Here is a 16796-nt window from a genome sequence, read left to right on the forward strand (position 1 = left end):
TGGAGAAAAGCAGCCTGGTGGGTCCATATCCTACTGAGGGGATGGAGAGATGCTTGCTCCAGCAGTAAGCAGGCAGCACATTAAATGGCAGCAGGTAAATGGAAATGTTTGTACATGTCTAGGACTAGAAAAACTACACTGAATGTAGTACACAGTACCTGGGTGTTGGGGAAGGGTGTACCCAGAGAAGCTGCCCCATCCCTGGAAGTGTCCAAGGCCAGGTTGGACACTTGGGGGAACCTGGGGTAGTGGAAGCTGTCGCTGCCCTTGGCAGGGAGTTGGAACTAGATGGGCTTTAAGGTCCTTTCCAACCCAGGCCATCCTATGATTCTATGAAGTTAATCCAACAAAATGAGATGGCATTTGTTTAGGTGAGATGATGGATGGCAGAGAGGGGGAACTCCCAGCACTGGGGTTTAGTAAAAGATGGAAGAGAGGCTGCAGACCCCTTTTTTGTCAGAGGAACACCAGACTCCCTGTGGGACCTCCAAGAACCTGCTCACTCACATCAGCTGCTGAGGATGCAGTTTTCATACACCAAATGTTACTGAAATTAGGACAAGTCAGATGCTGTGAGTGGTCAGGTCTGCTTGGGGAGCTCATTTTGTGTCAGCAGTGGGCTCTCAGGAAGAAAAGTGCAAATTCATACACTGAGAAACCCCTGTGGGCCGAGGAAAGATGGTGTTTTGGAGGACAGTGACTCATTTGAAAGTTCCCATGAAGGAAGATGGAGAGTGAGCACCGTGCTCATCCAGAACCGCCAATCTTACCTTCTGCCAAAACCTGAAATGCCAGGAATGATGACTCCCATATTCCAGGCTGGGATTTCCCAGGCAGAAGTGCCTACACTGGGCAGGGAATCAAAAACCTCGGTGGCACATGGAGATTTCTTTAGTGTAAGTGAGAGGTGAGCAATCCCTGCACAGGAGATGAGTGCACAGTGTCCTCTTGGGACTTCCAGAGGCTCTGGTGGCTGTGCTGGCCAGGCTGGTACTCAACTCTGCCTCCTGGCCCAGCAGCCAGAAAGTTGCTGAGGAGCTCAGAGGATGAACTGTGGGGTAGGAAAGCAGACCCCTATGGAGGTTTCACCTGAATGTATATCCAGGAGGAGGTTACAAGGAAAACTGGTCACAGCCCAGGGGAAAGAAAAACTCCCAGGAGAACATTCTTGAAGTCACTGGGCTTTTCTGTGTAGGAGGAGTTGCAGTGGTTGCAGGGTGACCCCAGACAGGTCCTGGGATTGGAGTTGTTTCACCTGTGAGTTAAGGAGCCTCAGCCTGAGGTGTTTGGTGTAGCTCTCTGCCTACACCTGTGACAGCCCAGTTGGGCGCTGAAATTCCAGGTGTGGACTTTCTGACCACACCTTACCTCCAAGGACAGACATCAGCCAGGACAAGAACCCATCTTAAGTGTGAGAGAAATGCAGACAAAGGCTCTCAAGGCCCAACCCTTGTTCTTCAGAGGGGCTGTTATCCCCCTCCACATCCCCCTGCCCACACCTGCGTGCAGCAAGGCCCTCATTCAGATTTCTCCTAATTATGGCTTCCATCAAAGTGGCTTGTGCTGAAAGTTAGTGACCCTCAGCTGGGAAATCCAAGGGATTTCCTGAGAAAAACAGCTGGACATGGACACATGCTCATTCCTGGGTACAAAAGAACATTAATGTTGGTTTCATAATAAAACTGAGAAGGCTGAGGAGCACCCAGGAGTGTCCTTGTGCGCCACACCAAGCATCAAGAGCTGGAAAACTCTTTGCAAGGGGGATTCAGCACTTCAAGCAAAGGCATTAAGCAGCAGTCAAGGCACTATTTAAATGGTGAGAGAAGTCAATAAACCCTGTGGGGCTGCAGGGTAAGTGGTTCTGTCTTCTCCACTCCGAGCAAAGGGGGAGCAGAGTCTGTGGAGCTGCCAGCCTTGGAGCTCGGGTTTGGTGGATGCCATGGGGCCACAAGAACATGAACCTTCTCACCCATGTGCTCCTGTCATTTTTCCAGGTGTCCCCCCGTGCTGTGAGCCTAGCTGGAGTGTTCCCATGGTCTGGATGGTGCAGGTGTTTGCAGTTCCCTGCTGCCTGGCAGGCTCACAGAGGACTGCCTTGACTTGTGTGGGGGCTTGAGGGGCAGCTCCCCTGATGCTGGTGTGGAGGAAAGGTGTCCTTGCCTCGGGATGCTCCCTCTTCCTCAGAGAACTCATGTCACAGGTGGCAAAAAACCCAGACAGTTCAGCAGCATGCACAGAGCTGCTGTGGTTTAGGAGTTCTCTTAATTGGAAGAAAATATTATGACATATTGGAGGCACCTGACAGAGATGTAGCAGGAGAAATCTCTGTGCACTGCTGCTGTTAGGAATGCCCAATGAATGACTGGGACAGGCTCACTACCCTGCCAAGGGGAGGAGAGGAGATTTCTCCCTGAATCCAGCTGTTGATATGCTCATTCCCAGGAGCAGAATGATTGATAACACAGTTATTTGGAACCCACTAGTGGATGTATTCTTAGAAACTAGAACCTCGTTTTCTCATGCTGCAAAATGTCATTTCCTAGGACTGGCTGCGCAGAAATTGGATTTTGTTCCTTGCCTTCAGAACTGAACAGCACAACAGACTGATAAATATTGATTGTGCTTTTATATTTTAATTTTTTTAAATTTTTTTTTGTTAAAGCACCCTAACCTGATAATTGTTTGATTACAGATACAGTAGAGTTGATCAGAAAGAGCAGCAGGACACACTTTTATGATGGTGTTAATCAAATCTCTTTGATGAAGGGATCCTGTAGGAGGTTGAAAGCCCCACACCTGGATTTGCCCAGCTTCTTGACTGTGGCCACAAGATCCATTTTTGTGTCTCTCCAGCACAGTAACCTTCATTCATGCTCCCATTTGTTGGAAAAGTCCTGAGTATAGCTGCAGGGTGGCTCATTACATGGTTCATTACTGATACTATCCCTGGCAAACAACCCTGTCCGTGTGCTGTGCTGGGGGATCCCTGCTGGAGGCATCTCTGGCCATGTTCTGCTGAGCTGCTCCAGGACATTATTGCACCTGGTGGCTGTGCTGCAGTGTTGGGATGCATGGCTGTACGTTGTAATGGTGTTTTTAATTTGGGGTGTGAGGGATTTGGCTGCTCATTCAGTGATGTGTGTCTCCTGGAGGAAGTTTTCCAGGAGACAGAGGTGTAGGGAGAGGTTTGATCCTTGGAATCAGGAACATGCATCTGGGGCGGACACCAAACCCTTCTTCCTCACTCAGGGGCTCGATGGGGCTTGGAGCAACCTGGTCTGGGGGAAGGTGGCCCTGCCCATGGCCTGGGTTGGTCTGTCAGGAGCCTTCCAACCCTTCTGTGGTTCTGTGAGCCCACATCCCTGTGCAGCAGTCAGGGAGCACGTCCTGGGTCCTGTGTGTCACCAAGACACGGGTGATGCTGCACAGAGGTGTGCCAGCTCTGGGTGAAGGCTCCTTGTAGCTGCCACTGTCCCAGCTGGCCCAGGCTGAGGGACCACTGACAATGGGGCAACTTGACCCTGCGAGCACCCACCACCCATCAGCTGTGCATCCACAGAAACCCCCATGGTATTACAGCCACCAAAAGGCCAAGGGACAGGGTTTGCCCTAAACCACTGCTCTGTTAGTATGGTAAAAGGGCTCTAAAGCAGAAAAAGGGCTCTAAAGCAGGAAAAGTGTTGTGTCCCTGTGCCTCTCCACCTGACACTGCATCCCCAGCCCTCATGGTGAGCCAGGTTCCTGGGTGAGGAACGAATCCATTGCCTTTGCATGCAGGAGCTGTCAGGATGGAGATGTGCCAGTGGTGGTGAGCAGGCACCAGGTCCAGCCCACGGTGCTGGGGGAGGCTCTGGAACCAGCTTGGCAGCACATGGGCATCAGTGATGGAGCCTGGGATGGGATGGGATGGGATGGGATGGGATGGGATGGGATGGGATGGGATGGAGCTGCAGCAGGTGGGAGTGTCCAGAGGCACGGAGCAGCCCAACCTGCAGTGCTGGGGTCTGCACCAAGGTGGGTCCTGCACGCCTGCGTTCGGAAGTGCATCAGTTGTTAAAGACACTGAGAGCATTTGGCAGGATTTCAACCCAAAACTTCAAGCCAGTGTCAGTTCTCAGGGTGATGATTTGCTGGCAGGAAGCAGAGCAATCCCTCAGCGCTCTGCAGGTGCCCGTGGGGGGACAAGCCCCAGCCCTCCGGGAACATCCCTGGCAGCAACTCACTGTCTGCTCCTTCCAGGGGCTCTGCCGGGGGCTTCGCCAGCCAGAGCTTTATTCCATCCTTTCCCTGGTCCATTCACCATGCCTCCTGCCTCCTCCCCCTCTCCCGTCCCTCCCACCCTGCCTGCTGGATCTCCAGCAGTCTCTTGACACCTTGGGGGAAGGCTGGGAGGTGTAACCATCGCCAGCGAGCGAGGGAGAGCAGCAGAGAAGGGAGAAGGAAGCCAATAACAGGGAGGTCTAGGAAGGTGGTGGAGGGGGAGGGACGGGGCCACTCCTCCATCGGTGGGACTGCAGATTATTTTGCATGGATTGTTGAAGAGAAAAGGGAGCTGCATTTGTGAAGGGACCAAAAAATAAACAGCTCATTGCTCGGGTAAGTGCCAATGTGAGCTCCCCGCCTCTCATTGTCATACTGTACATCGATCCCCCCTCCCGTTTTGCTTAGTTATACTGGCTTTGATTCTTATTAGGATTATTTGATGCATCAGCTGTATGCTTCAGTTGCTGGAGACTGAGCCTCCCCGGTACGTGTGTGTGTGTGTGTGTGTGTGTGTGTGTGTGGGAAGATGCCCATTCTCTGGATGTACATTGACACATTTTTCCAGCTCCCAGTGTGGTGTCTGGTTCTCAGCGCTACCCCAAAGCGTGCCGTACACACAGACACACAGACACACACTCACACTCACACACACTCACACACACAGACACACAGACACACACTCACACTCACACTCACACACACTCACACTCACACACACACAATCCGTGTTTGCTGCTCCTGCCTTTAAAATCCACTCACACGCGCAATTATCGAAGCTGAAAATTAGAGGGGGGCTCTTAAATCACAGTGCTCGGTGGTTGAGGGGTTACTTCTCTTTATCCTGAGCCTGACACGTTCAGTATTATGTTTTATAGCAAAGCTACATTTAAAGATCAATTCGGCAGTGGTTATTGCATCCAAATTACATGGTTGTCATGGAGATGGTACGGAGAAGCTGAAGTGATATGACTGCATCTGGACTGGAGTGGGGCTTCGCTGCCGAGTGAGATCCTGCCTTGCCTCCTGGGTCTTTTTGTCTCTGCTGGGTTACAATTTCTTTTAATCTTGAATGAAGCAGTGCTGTATTAGAGGATTTAGAGGTCGAGCCGCTGGGAAGGGTGTGTGTTACCCCCACTCAGCACTGGGTTATTACCATAATTGTTCTATTAACGGCTGCGTCTCCCTGAATTTCTTCCACAAGTCTGGCAAGGAGGAAGGCGTGAGAAGGACAGATAGTTTCCTGAACCCAGCTAGGGCTGGGAGTACTTTCTAAAAGGACACCTGCCATGTCCACACCTCCCTGCTGGCTCCCACACCTTGGGGGACAAAAGGGAAAGGATGCTCTGATTTTAGCCATGTTTATCTTCCATTTTGCTGCCTCAACTTTGAGGATTCAAGGAGCCGGTCACCTGCTTGTCACCGTGTCAGGGGAATGGCTTTTTATTTTATTATTTTTATTATTATATTTGTTTGCTTTGCAACTGGTAATGTGGATGTGTTGGCAGTTGGGAAAGAAAATCCATAATTTATGAGAATGAAATTTTCCTGCCTAAGGCTAGCTAGAATACAAAGAGTATATCTGTGGGAAGGGCATGTTATATGTTACAGATGTGTATTTCTCTAGCGGCCGGGAGTAAATCACACTATTGTGCTCATCTTCATTATTTTGGGTGTTAGGCTGGCTTTAGTCAATATTTAATCTAAGCTCATTGTGTGCTCACACAATAAACGTGCAATTTGGAGCCTAACTTTACATCTCTGAAATGCTTTGGGAATGCATGTGGCATTGTCTCCATAAATGCAATTTCACCCTTTTCTGTGAGACCAAGCCTATTGTGGGCATGTAAATATAATAAAAGGCACTGGTGGAAGCCAGCCCGTCAGAATGGCAGTGTTTCTCTAATTGTATCACTAAACATAAGACAGAATTAATTACTAGGATAAACAGAGCTTTGTAGCTCTTGGATCAGGATAATATTTGCATGGAGTTCCAGGCCTGCATTATAGTAGCTGGCATTATGGCTTAAATCCCCCCCGTGCCAGTAGATAATGTTTTTAGCCAGGAGTGGAACATATTATCATTAGATATTTTTGCATTAAAAATATGTTAAAACCCCATGTCCTTGTCAAATTGTCCATTGCAACTGTTCCAAAGTCTGTGATTCAACTGGGATTTTCCTTAATGTGATTTCTCCTGTACAAGTCCAAGCAAACAATGGATAAAGTCTGAAAGTGGGCGGCTGAGTCCAGAGGGGAAGTCAGAGAGATGGCTGATCCACAAAATGGATGGTTCTCATCCTGTGCCTCTTCTCCCCCTAAAAGTTAGGCACAAGTGGAGTTGAAGTGGGTAGTTTTCCCTGGAGATCCCTTTGGGTGTGAGGCTGGAAGCCAAGTGGTTCTGCATTAACATCGAGTTCCCTGCTGTCTCAGCACCTTATCACTCTTCAGCCCACCCTAGGACGTGGCTGGATTATTCTCTGGGGAAACTGAGGCTTGGCGTGGTTAAGTGACTTTGCCAAGGTGACAAGGGGCAGGGGACACAGGAGCTCTGCCAGGAAGGAGCTCTGTGTGACCACCAGGCCTGTTCAGTGTCCTGCTTGCACTGGGGAGGTGGTGACGGGGAGATGTAACTCCAGCTCATGGAGACCAGGTGGATGGGGTGAGGATGTGTTTGCTGAGGCCACTCATGAGAACTCCCCAGAGGGTGCCAAGGGGAGTCAAGCAGTTTCAGACCAGTTTCTGAGGTGCCCAAGATGAGGACTTGCTTTTCTGACCTCAGGGTGTCCTCCTTGCGTGGCCCATCACGTGGCTCTTCACGTGAAGTGCTCACAGGTGTCTTGGCTCTCTGCTCTCCCCACTGGTGCTGCTCACCCCTCAAGTCCCTGCTGGAATACCCTGAGTTGCTCTTCTGGACTTCAACCCACAGTACATCACTTCTCTTCTCTCCATCCCATCACCCAACACCTTTTTGTCTTCTTCCTCCATGGATTTTCCCACCAATGGAGTTCCCTCCATCCAGCAGTGCCACAAGCTTCCATGCCATGGGTTTGTGTGCTCTGTGCCTGTCCTGAGGCACACGGTGCTGGCCATGTCAGGCCACCATGGCAAAGTGACTGAAACCAAAAGTCCCCTTAGAAATCTGAAGTTGCCCCATGTGGTGTCCGTGGGTCGTGGTTCTTGCTGCCAGAGGGAAATGGAATTCCCTGCTCAGGTCACACACAGGCATGTGTGTGTGGCCCTGCTGACTCGTACAGGTTGGTGGAGTTGCCAGAAGGATGTTCCCTGGGCTGGGAGGGAGCTGTGGCTACTGACAGCAAAGTGCTGGCTCTGGGCACAGCAATTCCTGCTGAGGGAAAAGCTTCCTTGGAGGTTGAGTGAGAGCAGTCCCTGGAGTGGGTGATCTCCTGGTGCAAGTGGCCACATCCCTTGTGGATGCTGCTTGTTCTGCTACCTGACAGTCTCTGCTGTGGACACACCCCTTGGACAGATTTGCTGGAGGTGAAAACATCCTCCTCGCCCTTTTGGCAGGGAAATGCCATTCCCAGGGATGTGCTGGGACAGGATCCATGGGAGGCCAAGTGCATCCAGGCTCTCAGTGGCTGGATGGAGCCATAGGAGTACTACAGGGGTAGATTCTGCACAGGCAGCTCATGGTACTTCCCTGTGGGGGTTACAGTGTAAGAGGGACAGGGTCAGTTCTGGTTCCCTCCCTGTCTCCTGTGACCCAGGTGAGCTGACTGGCAGGCTGGGCTACAGGGGAGAGGTACCTGTCCAAGCTGGACAGTAACCACCTCTCCCTTTGTCCTCACTGCTGTCCCTTTGTGTTCCTGCAGGAGCTCCAGGAGAGGCTGAGGTGCTCAGGGAGGTCCTTCCCTGCAGTCCATAGCCCAGCTGTCCTGACCTGGGCAGCACCTAGCCCTGCTCAGCTCCCAGGTGGGGACTGGTGATTCCTTTGGAGCAAATTCTTCCCATCACTGCATCAGGCCCAGTGCTCCCTCACTTGCAGCAGGCAGGGTGAGAGAGAGTAAGGAGCTGCAGGCAGCCTCAGCAGATTCTGCAGCTGAGCCCAAGCCCCTTCTTGTGCTCTCCATGCTTCTTCTGGGCTCTGGGGCTCAGCCTGGCACAGTGACAATGATTTGTCACTCCACTCCTTCATCTGCCTCCTTCTCATCACCCCACATACTCCCCTCATGCTTTCTCAGCTCTGTGGTTTTGAAGGGCCTGGCTGTGGCTGTGGCTGTGGCTGTGGCTGTGGCTGTGGCTGTGGCTGTGGCAGAGGCAGGGCTGGCAGGTGGCACAGGCTGTCTGCTCTCAGGTTGTTTGAAGGAACTGTCCCCACATCCCCAGGTCCTGGCCAGGAGCGGTGCTCGCACTGGGTCCCAAAAGAGGAGACCACACCTGAAGGGATCCTCTCAGCACCACCCTGAGGGGTGCCACAGGAGCTGCTCAGGATGTCACCTCTGTGGTGCCACCAGCCTTGCCTCATCTTCTGCTATGTCCTCTTCTTCTCTGAGCCATCCTGGATGGCTCCCAGCAAAGGTGGTGCTGGTGGGGTGCCCTGGCATTGGTGGCTGCTGTGAGACACATCAGGGCCAGGGAAGGGGCAATGCTTCCTCCCAAGCAGGGTGAGCCCAGGATTCATCCCAGGATTTTCTGTCTTACTCTACAGCATGGGACATAGTTCCAGGGATAATCTCCCAAAGCCCCAGTCTGACAGAATCTTTGTGCACTGGTTTTGTGTCTCCTGCTCTCCAGCTCTGACACCTCCACACTGCAGAGGCCCCCAGTGTCTCTGGGAGCTTTCCATGTGTTGTGACTGTGGCAGGGACCATGCTGGGCTCAGGGCTGCTCTGGGACCTTCTGGATGAAGTGTTTCCTGGGCTGGGCGTTCACAGCTGGATTTGGTGTCTTGTGCAGTCACTGCCCATCCTTGTCTCCCCTCCAGGCGATGCAGCTGAGCTCCTCCTGTCTCTGTGGCCTTCCTGTGGCTCTGGGATGGAGAACTCAATTCCCCCTCATAACACAAAACCTAGGAGAGCAAATCCCAGTGATGTCCCCTTCCTGGGGGATAGAGCATGTGCCTCTGGGCTCTCCTGAGCAGCATCAAGCAGGAAAACTGACATCAGACCCCAGTGACTGAAACCCTCACGGTTCACCAACCGTACTGAAAAGCCCAGGGAAGATGATGTGAGCTCAGCCTCCTCTCTGCCTTCTCCTCCCCCATGTGCAGTTGTCTCTGTATTATTTTCTTGATATGGGAAAACAAATTTGACCCAAATATCTTTTTCTTTTAAATATTTTAAAAAATTTAAGATAGTAGGGAAATGCTGTGATACCAAACTAAACAGAAGGGTTGCAATTTTTTTTTGTTTTCTGTAATTACTTACATGCTCCAAAGTCAAGGCATAAAGCTCAGTTCTTGCAAATTATTATTTTTTTTTAATCCAGCTCTTCAGTGATTTCAGCACAAGTGCACCACAACTCTAGGTAAGGTTTAGCTGACCTATAATCGTAATTTTCAGCAAGTGAACAATTTTTTCCAAAAAATTTCACACAGTTCTGGGCAAAAGCCTCATAAAGGTGGAGAGGGAGTTCCCTGTGGTACCTTCCAGCCTTCCTCCAGCACCTGATCCAGAACTGGGTGGTCTGAGGCCGGCTCAGGGAAACATCCAGGTGCTGCCATATACAGAACATCCTCCTCCCCAGCAGGACACTCACAGAGGTCTCTGCCCACTCTGTGCACGGCCTCTTGCTGTTGGCTGGTGGTGGGCACAGGAGGAGAGGATGGCCCTGGTCTAGCAGAAGGTGACCCTGCCCATGGCAGGGGTTTGGAATGAGGTGATCTTTAGGGTCCTTTCCAAGCAAAGCATTTGGGGATCTTGTGGCACCTTCTCCAGTTCACCCACAGCCTCTCCCCGTTGCATCTCCTAAAGCAGCATCTCCTCCCTGCACATCCTGGCAGTTCAAGGAGAGTTGGGACAGCACTCTCAGGCACAGGGTGGGATTGCTGAGCTGTCCTGTGCAGGGCCAGGAGCTGGACTAAATGATCCTTGTGAGTCCCTTCCAACTCTGAGTATTCCATGGAAGACAGAGCTGGCAGATTTGGATGAGTCCTGCCCTCGAGGCACCGCTCCCAACGCTGAGCTCACCTTGTGTGGGGCTCTGCTCCTTCCCAGATTCTGCACATTTGCTCCTCAGACAGGCACTGGTACCAGCCTGTGGGAGTGGATGGAGGTGAACTGGGACCCTGGAGCTCTGGCACTTCCTAGGAACAAAAGCAAACAGGCTGTGGATGCAGCCTGCCCAAGCAGGACACAGGCACGGGGGGAACAGAAGGGGTTTCTGGCCAGAAGGTGATACACGACACACGGGGATTCTGCTAAATTAAAAATATATATTTGTCTTTACTGGTACAACAGAAGCTAGGGGAGCAGGCAAGAGGAAAGTGAGAAAGCTTTATTTAATTAGATTATAAGGCCCCAAAGGCTTCAGAGTCATAAAAAAAATGAATTGATTTTTGTAATTGAGGATGGGGTTTCTGCCAAGTGCTGCCTTAATGAGTATTTAGGTTTTGCCTCCTAAGTTAGCAGCACCAGGCAAGGGCAGCTATTCAAGCCACTCCTCACCAGAGTCCTGAGCTTGTTAAGAGGAGCTGCCTGCCTGCAGCTGGGAGTGTTAACCTGCCTTTCCAGGAAAGGACACCGTGTGTCCTTCCAAGGCAGTTTATCCTGATCTCTTGGTATTCTCTCAACGTGAAAGCCCTCCCTCTTCCCCAGAACCCAGGAAGGAGCTTTCTCTATGCATGGGTGTGGAAACTGAGGCAGCAGATAATCACAGCGTTGTTTTTCCTCACAGAAGTTGAGAGAATTAATTTGCTGCAGCATTTGAGGCAGTTTCCTTTGGTTCCTAGGGGCTGCAGGGACAGGTGTGGCACTGGAGCCCATCCTGTGCCACCCCTGCCTGGGAAGGTGCCTCTCATGCAGGTGATCCTTAAAGCAGAGCACCTGAGCACGATGAAAGGGTGTTTGGTGCTGGGACCTGCCTCTGCAGGAGCCACAGGACACCAGGAGGGCATTATCCCTCATCCCAAACCATAAGACTGTCTCGAAAGAGCAAGAGATTTTTGTCCCAGACTTTTGGACCTACCTCCTTTTGCCCCTATGGGCTTCCTCCAGAATATTTTCATTTTGCATGCAAGAATGGGGAGAGTTCAGTGTGCAGAGGTGGCTTCAGGGTTTCCTGTGTGTCCCTGCTGTGAGAGCTGGGATAAGTCCAAGAGGAGGTGATTCCAAAGTGCCTGGTGGGAATGTTGATCCAGAGCTGCCTGGGGACCAGGAGCAGTGTAACAAGCCCAGGTGAAAGGCAGGAGGTGTGGATGTGCAGGATCACAGCAGGATCACAGCGGGATCACAGCAGGATCACAGCTTGATAGCAACACCTAAAATGCAGATGTGTTACTATTACTGCCATCAGAGCAAGGGAGCAGAAAAGTGGCCACAAAATTCCAGCAGTTCCTGGTAGATGTAGGGAATTGTCCTGTAGCAGAAGCCTGTGCTTTATGAGCTGGATATTTTCTGAAAGCAGAAGAGCAGAAATCCACTGCTCTCCAGATAACAGCAAACTGCAAGGAGTGCACCTTGGGTCCTCGGGGACCCTGGGGACACTGTCCCTTCAATTCTGCACACGGTAACAAGCAGAGATTCCCAGTGTCAGGCACACAACTGAGGTTTGCACACTTGTCTCAGGCTGTGTCCCCTGCAGCAAACCCAGCTGCCACTCCTGGTGTGCCACTGTGTCATTGGGTCACTGCCTGAACCAGGCTGAGCAGCGCTCAGCCCCTCAGCCTCTTTCATCTTTACAGCACACTTATTTCTGGCAGGCCCCTCTGGCCTCTCTGTGCTTCAGTAAAGCCTCAGTCCAGCACGTAATTCATCATTTCCCAAAGTCATTGTCTGATGCCCAAATGTAATGATGTCTAAGGAGCAGGAGTAAAGCCCTGGGAACAACAAAAAGTCTGCTAAGGGGCAGAATGACCCTGTTGCAGGTTGGTGCAGCAGCTCTGCTCTACCCTTGCCACAAAATTTAGTGCATGGCATCTTGGAGGTCGGGAGAGCCTTTTGGTCCCTGAGCAGGTGTGATTAAAACACTGTCCTGGTGCAATTACATCATCCTGATGTGCTTTTTGCTTTTTCTGTAATTCCCCTGAGGAGAAGGAGCATCCTTGTCCCTGTAAAGCACCTTTACATCAGTGTAGGAGTGTGCCTGTTAGAGTCCTTCCTCAGGGAAATCCCGCTCCTCTCACCGTAGTTATCCAGCACATCCATTAAGGGCAGGTCCAGCCCCTGCACAGGAACTGCAAAATGGCTCCAGCAGGGTTTCACTTGCACTTTCTGGGCAACTTGCTCTGCTTTCAAAACAAGTCAGCTTCAACATTTCAGGCTGCTCAGGGGCATTCTTGCTTAGGGAGGCCAGATCTGGCCGTGTCACAGGAAGATGTTCCCGTGGAAGCATTTGCAGCCCAAATGTGTTTGGCAGGGCTGGGCAGGAGCCCCGTGTTTCTCATGTGGGTGTTTGCAGCAGAAGCATCAGAGCTGGGGCTGCTGTCCTGGGCTGGGGGCAGAGAGAACTCTTCTGCTTTAACAAAAACTTCTGATGCAGATCAGACACAGCCTTTCTGCTGACTCTGAACCCTGGGGGCTGAGCTCAGGTGGAGGTGTCTACATTTGGGTGAGCTGAGTCTCACTCAAAGTGCTTTTCCATGTATTCAAGCAAGTTCTGGTATATCCAAGTTCTGAGCAGCATCTCCTGTGCCATGTTAAAGATAATGATAACTCCACACATCCTAATGGATCAGCAAAATCCTGCTTTTCCTTCAGTGATTCCATCCTAGTCTGTAAGTTCTGAGAATAATTATGCAATTATATTTTCTGCCATTTCTACACCCTGCTGGCTGCAGCCTGGGAGACTGAGCAGACAGCACATCACTACACAGGAGTGATGGACCCACCAAAAATGTAGCTGTGCCCCAGACCATTTTTCCTTGAGTGAAAGATGCTGGAGAAAAGGGACAGTGGTCATGCTACCTGCAAAAGAGACACCCTTTCCAGAGAACAGAATGAGTGGGCATCCTCCAGCATGGAAAAATGGTGAACTGTTGGTGTCTCCTTGGTTTTCTGCAGCTGACAGGCTGTTTTCAGAAGGTCAGTGATCATCTGTTTGCCTTTGAAAGATTTACTTAGCCCACACTTCTTTTGTAGGAATGTTTTCTGCAGTTTTGAAAGGAAAAGTGGAAATTTTGGGCTAAACCACATTAAAAATGGCCTGCTGAGATGGGCTTATAGGCAGAGTATTCACTAGGAAAAGGGCTGATGTTCACATCCTAGTCTGAGAGGGGGTGATTTTCCTACAGCATTGTCCTGTCTGTTGCTCTGTAGTGCCCTCCTCTCTCCACTTTGCCTCTCAAATGTCTTGATTTGGTCCTGGTGACGTATTAAAGTCCCTTCATGTTAGATCTCATGCTCTCAGGCTGTTCCTTGCGGGTCCTCTGGGCAGACAGCTTTATGCCCAAGTGGAGCTGCTGACTTTAGTGGAATTGCCACGTTTCGTGCCCTAACACCCTCTAATTTCAGGCAGGGAACTTTCAGCCCCGTTGGCTGTCAGCAAATCTTGGCTGAGTCTGTGTTTTCAAGCCAAATAAGTGCATCTCAGTCTGATTTGGGCGAGGGAAGCTGTTCTTCCTTTCCTTCAGTGAGATGAAAATAGAAAGTCCCCACTGGTGTGACAGTTCCCCAGCTGTTCCCCTCACAGATGGATGCCTCGCCTTAGCTCCAAAGTGGACACTGGTTGATGCCATGTTGTGCTTTGCTTGCTGAAATCAGTCAGAGCAATTAGTCCTGTCTGGACTCTCCAACAGCCTTTTCTGGACTCAAACATCTTCAGCAGTCAAGGTTTCTGCTACTATCCATGGCTGCCTTGAACCAGTGCTCCTGGTTTGGAGGAATTGCAAGGCTGACCTGGTGGCACTCAGGAACATCCCAGAGTCTTGAAGCAAGTGTTCATCTTGAGGATGTGGGGACCATTATGATGTGCACAGAGCTGTTTTGGCAAGCAGAAATCCTGCTTAACTGATGGGCAGGGAGAGCCCTTTGGAGAGCAGGGCTGAGTCTCTGCTGGGCAAAACAAGGTCCATTCCTCTCTGCCAAAGGAGCCTGGTCACCCTCCTCACAGAGACTGAAGTTAGTCCTTTTTACCTGGAGATAGTTCAGGGTGGAAATGCAGACCTTTTGAGATGTCTGTAGATGTATATAATGACATCCACAATGCTTGCTGTTCTCTTTCTCAAAGGAGGATCCCCTCCTTCATCCTCCAGCTTCCAGAGCAGCTCTCTCGTTCACACCAATGCCAGCAGGTTGTTCCTGGTGGTTCCCTGTGGATGAAGGAGCGCTGTGTGGAGAGAATGGGAGATTTCACACTCTCAGTGACAAGTGAGGAGCTGTCTGGTGTTGCAGGTTGCTGCACATCAGCATAGGATGGCTCCAAACAAGCTTTCTCTGATGTCAGCACCCACAAAAGTCTGTCTGCTGTTGTCCCCCTCTCCTGACAGGTTTGGGAGGTGCTCAAGAAGACCTTGCTCCCTGCTCTCTGGGTCACACTGAGCTCCCAAGGAGCCCAAAGCCATCTCTACCCATTCTGGGCATCTGGACTCCCAGTTCTACTGGTCCTCACATCCCTTGGGCTGGAGACCATCTGTCTGCACACATTGTCTACCAGCTCCTGTGGTCAGAGGATCTCTGATGCACCACTGATCCTCATCTCCGAGGTTTATGGATGTGTTGGAGGGTGAAGGGAGTTTGTCTCCCTTCCAAAACTCCATTTCATTCTGCAGTACTGGTCTCCATCCCTCTGGATGTTTCTCCCAGGGGACAAGCAGGATGGGCTCGCCTGCTGCCTCCTGAAATCTTGCAGCGAGGCGTTGCATGGGTTTAGTGTAGACAGACAGCATGGCAGGAATTTCCTTTTCTGGGGTCTGAGTCAGCTGCCAGCCCTGTTTTATTATTTTGGGTACTGGGAGAATGTGGGGAAGGAGGATCAGGCAAAGGGAGGGGAAAAAGAGGGGAAGAAGCTGTTTCCATTTATGGGTTATGAGAAGCAGTTGCAACTCTTGTGGATTTTTATGGAAGGTAACCCTGGCTGTGGGGAAAGCTGGGTTTTAATGAATTCAATTACGATGCTGCACAGAACTGAATGGAAAAGCCCCATAAACAGCCTGGTTTTATATTAAAAAAACCCAAACCTATGGACTATAAACTCCCCCTCCAGAGAAGGTGAGCACCAGAGCAGATAGGCTCAGGTGAGGATGGAGCCAGCTCTGAGCCTAAAACCCCTGAAAACTCGTCTTGAGCTGGACTCAACCCAACATGAACTGATTACAAGCTGTTTGTCCTGCACTAAGGCAAGGCTGGAGCACTGGGACTCACCTGTTACCCAGAGCAGGCATCCTTCTCTCAAGCTTTTCTCTGAGCTCTAGGAGCTGCCTGAAGGTGGGGTACCAGGGCACAAAAGGCTTCTGCCCCCTTTTTCCATCTTTTCTCCCATGCCAAGAAAGAGCTGGCTGGGATCCTTTGGTGTCCCTGTGATCCCTTTACAGCTGCAGGATTGAGATCCATGGGCTCCTGGCCTTGGGCTCCTGCAGCAAACAACCACCTTGGCCAGGCCCACGAGGTGGGGAGCATTGTGTGGGAGAGGCAGGAACAGCATCCCTTCTCCTCCTTCCCCCAGGCTAAAGTAAAAATTTGCCCTCCTTTGCTGTTCCCTCTCTGGAGGCTCCTGGTTCCCTCTGAGCCCAGGAGAATTCCTGTGAATTGCAGTGGGTTTCTGCAGGAATAATCTACAGGGAACCCTGCAAGGTCTCCAGAGGAGGTCAGGGTTTGCTTCTGCAGGAGGGAGGATGTAAGGATCACACAGACTCCACTGACTGCAGCAGGATCTCTGTCCTCCCACAGTCCAGCTGAGAGGCACTGGTGGGGTTTGAAAGGAGCCTATTCCAGGAAGATTTGACATGCTGTCTGGAACACAGGGACGTTCAGGTCCATGTTCATCCACATCCTGCACCTTCTGCCTCAAGCTCATACCTCTCCTGGGAGACCCATCAGCTCATTGTCCCTGTGCTTTGGCCCATTTTTTGTGGAGGCCTGAGTGAGTCCTGCCACATCACCAAGATGTAAAGTGAGGGTGCAGGCACAGAACCACTGAACAATGGGCCAGGGGAGGTTGGAAGGGCCCACAGTGGCTCATCTGGTCCAACCTTCCTGCTCCAGCAGGGCCATCCCAGAGCACAGGAGCATGTCCACACAGCTCTGGATATCCCCAGTGAGGACACTCCACAGCCTCTCTGCTCTCTGCTCAGGGCTGGGCACTGCCCAGGGCACAAGTTCTGCCTCCTCTGCAGAGGGAATTGCTGGGATCTGTCCCTGCCTGTGGCTCTGCTGCCATTGCTGGGCCTGGAGCAGAGCCTGGGCCTGCTCTGCCCCTCC

At 51.3% G+C, this 16796-nt stretch overlaps 1 protein-coding gene across 3 annotated transcripts in view; it reads left to right on the forward strand.

The window, feature by feature from the left end:
- The window catches only part of PSD2 (pleckstrin and Sec7 domain containing 2), a 71961-nt gene that overhangs the window by 13613 nt on the left and 41552 nt on the right, over positions 1–16796 (forward strand). The window contains exon 1 of one of the 3 annotated variants that reach the window (XM_088063659.1): positions 4215–4596. The exons of 1 other annotated variant lie outside the window; for it this stretch is intronic. The gene's annotated coding sequence lies outside the window, so the exon portion shown is untranslated. Of the gene's footprint in view, positions 1–4214; positions 4597–16796 lie in introns of those variants that run through there. One more of the 3 variants, XM_088063658.1, reaches the window with a different exon arrangement.

This window comes from Pseudopodoces humilis, chromosome 17 (genome assembly GCF_049639895.1).
Source record: "Pseudopodoces humilis isolate 2021_Gansu_Grassland_sample_001 chromosome 17, ASM4963989v1, whole genome shotgun sequence".
Classification (NCBI taxonomy): Eukaryota; Metazoa; Chordata; class Aves; order Passeriformes; family Paridae; genus Pseudopodoces; species Pseudopodoces humilis.